A 9909-nucleotide genomic window follows, 5' to 3' on the forward strand; every position below is an offset into this window, starting at 1 on the left:
TCAACTGTATCTGTCGAAGAAGCTGAAGAACCAATGGAAGAGGACCAAGATAAGTGAACTTTTGAAGATTGTCATCATCATCATTTAGTCGTCGTAAATCTGGGAATCTGCAAAGCCTTCCTGGAAAAAGGCTAATTATAATTTATTGTCAGATATCCTAAGTCACACAATCACTTGTGCTGACAAAATTCTTGTGATAAGAAAAGCTATCTTAAAATCGACAAAGATCAAAATGGTTTACATTAATTGTAAAATTGCCGAATATTGGAACATCACATTGGTCGTTAACAAAATAAAATCGTTTCTTCAGTCCAAATATTGCTAGTTGATGTTACAACCAGTTTATGTCAACTATATTATTAACAGATGAAAATGATGTACTATTGTTTGCATGATAACCAAGTAAGTGGCATTTATATATGAATACAACATATATATTAAACTGACTAATTGTTAAAACACTTTAAAGTGTCATTTTCCATATTGATATCTTGTAAATGGAAATACGTTTCTCTCCTTCGTGGTTATTACTGTTTAGTAATAGGTTGTTGAATATGTCGGAGCCACTGTTAATGTTCCATTCCGACTTTTGTTTTAACGGTCATTACAATTCAGAGTTGGACCAGTTAAATTAAATGTTCCTTATGATACAATTTTTTTTCTTTTTCAAAAAAGAAAAACATTTTCAAATATAATGCAGGAAAATCCTACAATATTGTATAAATACTGTTTGTGAATTATAGTACAGTACAAGATTTACATTTTATGTATATATTCAGCCATTTCAAGTGTTTGTATATTACTGCCTTGTCCTAAAGAAGTAAAACTGACTGGTCAATTTTCTAGTCAGTGTATAAAGAATTTGTTAGAAATTTGAGAGAGTTATCATAAAGTTGTAAATGTGAAAATCATTTCTGTTTTGTATTTACATGTCATTTTCATTCATTTTTAAAAGTTATATAAATGTCAAAAGTAATATTTTTCAGATGTCTTCAAATTATATTATTTTATTAAGATTTTCTATTTTTTTTTTCTTTTTTGATTCTTCCTCTTTTAGGTCATCCATTCAGATATCTTCCAACATTTCCAACAATGTAAGACATTTGAAGTGTGGCAATTAAAATAAACAATACTTTGGATTGCAAAATTGTTAGATAAGATAACATTTGATGAACTGATAACATTGTTCTATTTACTTATTGACTGATTTTCAAAGACTATTGATGTAAAATATTTAGAACAATTAAAAAGTAGTGAGGTAATTCTGTTGTACAGAAAAGTCCTATTACTAAAAATTTATTTCTTTAAAGAGAAATAAAATAATCATCCTACTATTTAACATGCATTTAATGTTGCAACGATCATAAGTAACTTAGAAGTTTCCACAATTACATCGTCTCATTCTAAATTCATCCATATACCTCGGACAAATTGTTTATATCGAAACATTTGTATTATTCGATTTCTAGTTTTAAAAATGTTTAAGAGAATTGTCATTTATTATGTATGTATATTTTGTGTTTTGCATTTGCAGATATTTTAATGCTTTAAAAGATTTTTTTTATAGTATTATAAATATTGTAAAGTTTTCTGTTTGTTTATTCTTTAGTTCTATAATAAATTGTTTGAATAATATTTTAATTTAAGTTTATTTTTAAAATGAAAAGAATCTTACTTGTATAAATGCCGTAATTGTTGTTTTTCCCCCCTGGTTCTTTCATTTTAATTATAGATAATGATATTCTATCAAAATTTAAATATTTTGAATAGAATATATATTTGATACAATATTTTCTTTAATTGTATTAAAATACTTTAAGAAAAGTTTTGCTCAAAAGGTGCAGCAGTTCTAATTAGAGAACAGAATATTTTAATCTCTCTTTCATCTACATAGGACTGTAAAATAAGTTTATACATGCATATATCAATTTGGAAAGAATTCAAAATATCATAAGTAAAAATAAAGTAGTTAGATGACGACAAACTAGGTACTTCCACATTACAAAAATGTTATGTCTTGAAATAATGTATTATTGAAAATCTGGGATTGGTTTATTATTATAATTGAAACTGAATCATCCCATTGTCAATAACTTGGCAAAAATTGTTTCTGCAAGATTTTATAAATTTTCATCTTAAGCATCTAAATTTTTACAAAAATAAATACTACTTTATATGTATGTTATTCTGACGCATATCTAGATGCCACAGATTCATTCTATGGAAACGAAAGGATAGTTTGTTTGATATCTGCATGTCTTTTACTTCACTGAAAGTATTTAAAATAGACTGTCATTTCATATAAACTGGTTTTTATCTTATTACCATCTAAACAAATTCTTAGCTTTAATATGAAATAAATCTTTTGAAAAAAGCATTTAGTTTGGCAATACATATTACTGTATTATTAATAATAATTATTATTATTATTATATGTAAAAATTTTGAATAAAAATAAATGTCATTTGTTAACTTATGACATCTCTAGTCTATAAACAAAGAATACATTGTTATTCCTCTTATTGTATGTTATCATCATAATAAGTGTTTTGTAAATTGGTGATGTGTAGTTTATGTCTAGTCTTTCACATTACGTATATCTGTATATTAATGCGTATTCCAGTAAGCCTGTGTTTAATTCTCTTTCCTGTTTCTTCTCCTATTGCTCTATGCTGCCAATTGAATTTAAATATATTTCAGAGGACATCATAGTTCAACATTTCAAATTTCACTGTATTCACTGCTACATTGGAATAAAATTGTTTTGTACAGTTCATATACATTTTTCACATTTTCTTCCATTGTGAAATTGAATACTACTAAGGAATGAGTATTTTGTGATAAAACTCTTTATGGTTGTAAGATCGTCAAAGATTTAAATCGGATCTTAATATTACATCGAAGATTATTATTAACAAAGCATTAAACAATTTCTTATTAGTATTTTGATTCTCCTAATGTGTCCATAGAAATATTTATTTGTAGCTATATTAATATATATATATATACATATATTATCTTTATTAAACGGAATTTCATCTTTCAAATGTTGATGGAAATTTTCTATTTATAGCCATCGGGCCAAATAATGCTTGAAATATTTCTGCTGTTATGCAAGATTCTGTAACTCATGCATAAAATGTTAAAAAGGAGAAAGTATCATTTTTGTAACAATTTAATGTACAGCATGGCTTATATTGTATATCTGCATGATTTTTTGGTATCGGAGAATTGTATACTTTCTCGATAACAAATGCATGAGCTGCCATTTTTGTACTTTCTGATGTAATTATTGTAACTGTATCACTCACAGAATAAACTTGAAATTTTCTGTGTACAAACAAAAAGTTGTTTATTAAGATATTCCATAAAATGACAGCAGTTTAACTATGTGACACTGTCCGTCTGTATAGAAAATAATTATTAAATGTATAAATATAAGCCCTTGAAATTAAGCAAATAAAATAGTAAAAAGGAATTTAGTCCAAAGAAAAATTATGGAGTATTCAAAAACTGATGTTAACAAAAGTATTTTTAATTGAAAATATTAAATTTCTGGATTATAAATTTAAAATAAAAGTTATAAAAATACCTAATTTATTTAAATGCTATCATTATTACTAATACAGCCTGTTTTCCCACTTATAAAATTTATCTTGTTACCAAGTCTGTTGTTATGTAAATTTATTACACTAAGTATTGTCTTAAATGCTATAAATTTGAAAGATCAAAAATGCCTCCTTAGCAAGATAATCATATTGTTTTCCTTTAAATTAGAATGCTGAAATTTAGCAAAGCATTTAAATTTGTATCTGAAAGAATTTTAATGAAGATGCCTTTCACTATTGTTTTCAAGTTGGAATCAATTTTAAGAATAGTTTCCAAACAATTTTTACTATAATTAAATTGTTTTTGTGTAAATAACTGTTTAATAAAATTGATGGCACATATGAATTCTTTTTTTAATTTTCATTTTCTTTCCAACTTACTTAAGAAATATTTGATATAATTCAATGATGTATAAATACAGATTTTCAAATAATTTACTAAAAAGAATTAAAATATTAGAAATATTGCAGTTATAGAGATCATAACAAAATAGACTATAGTCACAAAAAAATAGACAAAAGACTGAATTCTACAAAAAAGTACATTATTAAATAAAATTGATGGCACATATATTTTAATAAGTTTTTTGCAATAAACAATACATAAAATGTATTGTTTATTACAATACATACCCGAACCAATCATCTGCAAGGCTGACTGTGCCGCCTTGCAGATGATTGGTTTGGGTAATGTCTCTGAAACTGCAATTTGTTTGCAGTATTTAGGATGAAGCTTTTCATAGGAGTTTATTAGCTGAGTCAGACCCATAATTCAACAACTGTGTCAAATTTGCTCTTGCAGCAGAGACTGCCATCAACAGCAGCAGAGAAATTCATGCTGCACATACTACTGATGGAGCTCATTCTTCTACCATCACTGCCATACATGCAGGCCAGAAACAAACAGGGTGCTAAGAATTTCTCAAAATCAAGTTCTCAGCTAAAACCTTGTAATGGTTGTGGAGGTGCACACCACAACCATTACAAGTAAGTAAGTGCCCGTATCTAAATGCCAAATGTCACATTACTGCAAGAAAACCAGACATAACAAGTGTGTCTGTAGGGTTAAAAGGGCACCTGAACCATCAGTATCGCTACCATATGAAAGGAAAATTGACCACTAAGGTCATATGCCTTCCAAATGATTTTTCATTTCATTTTATTTACAACTTGTTGTAGTACAACAAATCCTGGCGCCATATACATATAGCCAGGTGAAAAGCGGAGTTGATGGTTACATAATAACGATACATTTAGTAGGATAAAATACATAATAAGGGAATAGGGAAAAAATAAGAAAATATAAAAGTATAAAGATGTAAAAATATAAAGGTATGAAATATGAGACAATAAAGGCACAGAACACAGTAAGTGAGGTTTTAGTTGAAAGCAGCAACAGTAGTCCTTTTAAAGTACATGTCAATGAGGTGAAGTAGTGCAGCACAGGTGTCACTATTGTTCATAATTCCGTGGAGGTTTTCAGGCCAGTGATAACCATGTGTCTCCATGGAGGTGCGAAGAAGGTGTCTCTCAAGCTCAAGCATTCCAAATGATATTGATGTTGCATTATCATTCATTTCAGGGATAGTGTAGTTGGGCCAAGGTTGTTAACAGTGTATGATCACTGTTCAACTCAATGGCCATCCATGTCAGAAGTAGACTCTGGTACAATTGTCAGTGAGGACAAGTTCATGTCTGTGGCCTACCAAGACACCCAAGATACAGCTAGTTCCTTTTTTGCTCCATTATTTTCAGCATAAATCAATCAACCTTAAAGGACAGTGTCTCATACAATGGATATGCATGTCAACTCCAACTACTTATTGCAACTGATTGTCATCCTAACCTTCTTGGTATGCGCTGGTTTGAACCGTTAGGAATTAAATTGTGTGGTGTCAATACTGTTTCTTGTGATAGTATTACAAGGGTCATTGAGGATTTCCCACAAGTATTCAATGGGAAACTGGGCAAATACAGAGGTCTTACCATATTGTTACCTGTGGACTAAACACACCCACCAATCTGAATGAAAGCACATCCACTCACTCTGTCCAAAAATTGAAGCAACAATTGATGCTCTATTAAGAGAAGGTGTCCTTGAACCTATTGAAGATTCAGCATGGGCTACACTAGTTGTGCCTGTTATGAAACCATCTGGTGAAATAAGACTTTGTGGTGATTATAAAGTAACTTTGAACAAAACTGTTAGACCACAAGTGGAATTGGATACAGATGTGCTTTCTCTGTTGGTATCTCTCCCACCTGCAACAATATTTGCAAAATTGGACTTGGCCTGGGCATATTTACAACTACCTGTGGATGATGTCTCAGCAGCTACAATCAATCATCACTCACTGAGGAGCATACAAGGTAAATCATCTTCAGTTTGGAGTAAGCGTAGCACCAGGAGTATTCCAGATAGTAGACAGACTCCTCTCCAATCTCTGGGTTAATACCATATTTTGATGACATCCTCATCTGTGCTGCTAACAGGGATGGACTTGCATCAAGACTTCATACTGTCTTCCAGAAATTATCAGATTATAGGTTACATGTAAACAAGGACAAATGTCTATTTGGTGTGTCAAATGTTGAGTTTTTAGGCTATCAAATCGATAGTGCTGGACAAAGTCCATCACCATCAAAGGTCACTGCAATTCGAAAGGCTCCTGTTCCAACAAATCAGAAGGAACTCCAGGCTTTTCTTGGTTTAGTGAACTTTTATAATTTTCTGCACCATAGGGTCACTATCACAGAACCCCTATACAGACTATTGACAAAGGACACATCCTGGAAATGGACAGAAATACATCAAAGAGCCTTCAATGAACTAAAAACTCTCCTTTCACGAGAAAGCATATTTGTTCCCTTTAATAGAACCAAGGAAATCATACTTTTCCTGCAGGCATATGTGCAGTTCTCAGTTTGCATTCACAGAATGGAAAAGAATCATCTATGGCTTTTGCATCTCACACAGTAACAAAGACTGAACATGGCTATACACAAATCAATAAGGAAGATGGTGCTGTTGTTTATGAAGTAAACTGTTTTCATCATTTCCTTTTTGGAACAAAATTTATTATTTATACAGACTACAAACCACTTTTGGGACTATTTACAACTGATAAGCTGACATTAATTTTTTTCACTCCATATGCTGCATTGGACACAGATTCTCAATGCATATGATTATAAACTCGATCTTTCTGCATTTTTCAGTTGTCATACTGAACTATCGCTGTACAAGGAATGCTTGCTATGGGGAACTGGAGTAATAATACTGTATCAGATACAGAAGAAAATTCTGAACAAACTTCATATTGACCACCCTGGTATTGTGAGAATGAAGGCATTGGTATAATCATATGTGTAGTGGCCACACATCAACTATGAGATTGAGTTAATGGTAAACACCTGTCAAGGTTGTCAGAATAATCGCTTCTCACCTCCTATTGCCCATATTCACCTGTGGAAAACCACAAAAAGACCATAGTCTAGTCTCCACATACTCTTTGCAGGCCCATTTCAAGGAAAAATGTTTCTAGTAGTAGTAGGTGTGACATCAAAATGGTTAGAGGTGAAGCTCATGATTTCTACAACAACAACAGCAGTGATTAAGGCACTTTGAGAACTGATGACTACTCATGGTATAACTGACAGTATTGTGTCAGAAAATGGCCCCCAGTTTGTTTCAGAAGAGTTTTCCATTTTCTTAACCCCTGAAATGCTGCATACTGTTCAAGATACAATTCTGTCCCAAATCCAGAATTGTATCATCACTGATGATATACACTTTATACACTGTGTACAATACACTACTTGATAGATCAGCTGCACCTGTGCTGCACAAATTTTGCATTACATCTGTGTTGTCGTGTGTATAAATGTTTACTACTTTCTTAGTTGTTTCCGCTGAAGTATTATTTTGTACTAATAAATAATTTTGTAATTGGACTTTCTTGCCTATCCCTGTTGGTTTCAGAATTATTCTTTAATTCTGTATTTCATCAATAAGCATGTGCATGGTCACTTTCCTATAGTTATTTCCAATGACATATAACTACTAGATCCCAAACCGGGCTGCCATCTTTGAAGCAAATTGAACATGCATCCATGACACTTGAAGACAAAAAGCTGTGCACCTGCAGGAAATACCTAATACAAACACTACGACTGTTCCTGATATGAATCTAATTAAAAATTTGTGGTACAGTATTTTGAAGGAAAAAAACATTTAAAACAAAACCACGAGCAACAAGGAGGAATTGAAAGAGATGTTGGAAATGAAATTCCACCAAATGAGTGTCAATATCTTGTAGATCAAATTCCAAAATGAACTGCATCTTTAATAAAAGCCATAAGTAATCCTACAAGATTTCAAACAAGCATGGTCTAATATTTTTGTCAAAGAATTTTGCCAGTCTAAAATTTTTGTCTCACATATGCAAGTGATTTTAATGTGTTTTAACATTACAAAAAATTATATTGTTTGAATTTTTTTCTGTTAATTTTTTTTCTCAAAATTCAATATTTATTTAAGTAAATTTGTAAAACTTAACTGAAAATAGTTATATGCAATCAAAACTACAAAATCAATAGTTTTGAAGATGATCTAATTACTTTTAGCAGAGGGTTGTAATTGCCTCCATCACTCAAACGTTCATTACTTTTAGGTTAGCAATGTATATTTTATTTTAAATGAGTAAATGCAAGTGTGAAAAAGATTACAAAAGCAGAAATAAAAAAAAAAAATTTTTATATTGAGAATCAATATGTTAATAAAATTTGTCATTTTTCAAGAAAATAAATTTATCGATCCATAATAAATAAATGATTTTTAAATAGAAACTAGTAGCACATTTATCTCTATTATAGAGACAATTTTCAGAACTTTTACTTAAATATCAAATAAAAAACCAAACTCAAATTAGATTATCCTCAATGATTCTGGCATTCTGAAATATCAAAAATTTAATTTATATATTTATAGATTAAGACTGAAAGTTAACTCATTAATAGCNAATGTTTTTTATAATTTTAGATTTAATAAATAACTCTTATTACACAAAAGACTTATTCTATTGCATTGTAAAATTGTACTTTAAAATCACTCCAAATCAGATGTTATAAATTGTTATCACTTTGTGTATTATTTTAATGTTCAGACAATTATTGCATACATTTACTTCTTTTACTGATAGTTCAGATTAATTTTAAAAACTAATATTTATTGTTTATGTGAATTATTATTATAAAATGCAACAAGGAGATAGCAAGCAAAATGCAGGGGATCAAACAAAGTCCCAATATAACATATGGCAATATCAGTTATCATTTTTAAATATTCAAACACTTGATTTTTAAAATAGTTGTATTAAATTAATTAAAAACAGGATAAACTACTTTAATTTAAAAAAAGTGCATAGTAAATCAAATGCTGTTTTATTAATATTTTGTCAATGTGCCATATTGCAAGATATGCAAGGATTTTTTTTAATTTTTAACTCTTTCTGCCCTGTGGGCACTATGAGGGCCTCTTTTCAACAGACCCATTATGGGTTCAGCCAGGCCCACAATGGGATGGCCAGGTGGTGAGAGACAGGACCTGACATATCTGGACGGACCACCCCGAAAAATTCCTGGGGATTTTTCGACCCATTCGGATTCGATCCCGGGTTCCCCAGAGCAGTAGGCTGCCACTATAACTGCTTGGCCATCTGGCCTACAAAGATATGCGAGGGTTATAGAATTGTACAAAGTTGGAAGGAAGTCAGGAAAACTCATGGAATTTTTAAAAAAACTGAATAGGAGCTCTGTATATATGAGATACAAATTATAACATTGTGAAATGTACTAAATCAGTATACTTTAACCTTGGGTCTGTAGACTCATGCCAGTCTGCGTAAAGTTTCATAGATTGACAAAAATTTTGTAATAATAAAATTTTAAATTTGTAAGTAATATAAACAGTTTTTATTTTTATTAGAGAGGTTGCGGCCGACATTTTCATCACAAAAACATGTACATTGGATGTTTAGCGCCATCTTCCTGTAAGCCTAGAAGTTTGACAATGGCATTTGGTACATCAAGCATGATTCTGCTGACATTCCAAATGCCATTGTAAAACTTTTAGGCTCACAGGAAGGTGTCACTGAACATCCAACATACATGTTTTTGCGATGAAAACGTTGGCCGCAACCTCTCTATTATTAAAATTGTTTAAATAAAGTTCATTATAAATCAAAATTTTATTAAAATAATAATAATAATTTTAAAAATTTATAATTATTATTATATATTG

Source organism: Centruroides sculpturatus, unplaced genomic scaffold, assembly GCF_000671375.1.
Source record: "Centruroides sculpturatus isolate CEXI.00-Female unplaced genomic scaffold, Cexi_2.0 scaffold209, whole genome shotgun sequence".
NCBI classification, from domain to species: Eukaryota; Metazoa; Arthropoda; class Arachnida; order Scorpiones; family Buthidae; genus Centruroides; species Centruroides sculpturatus.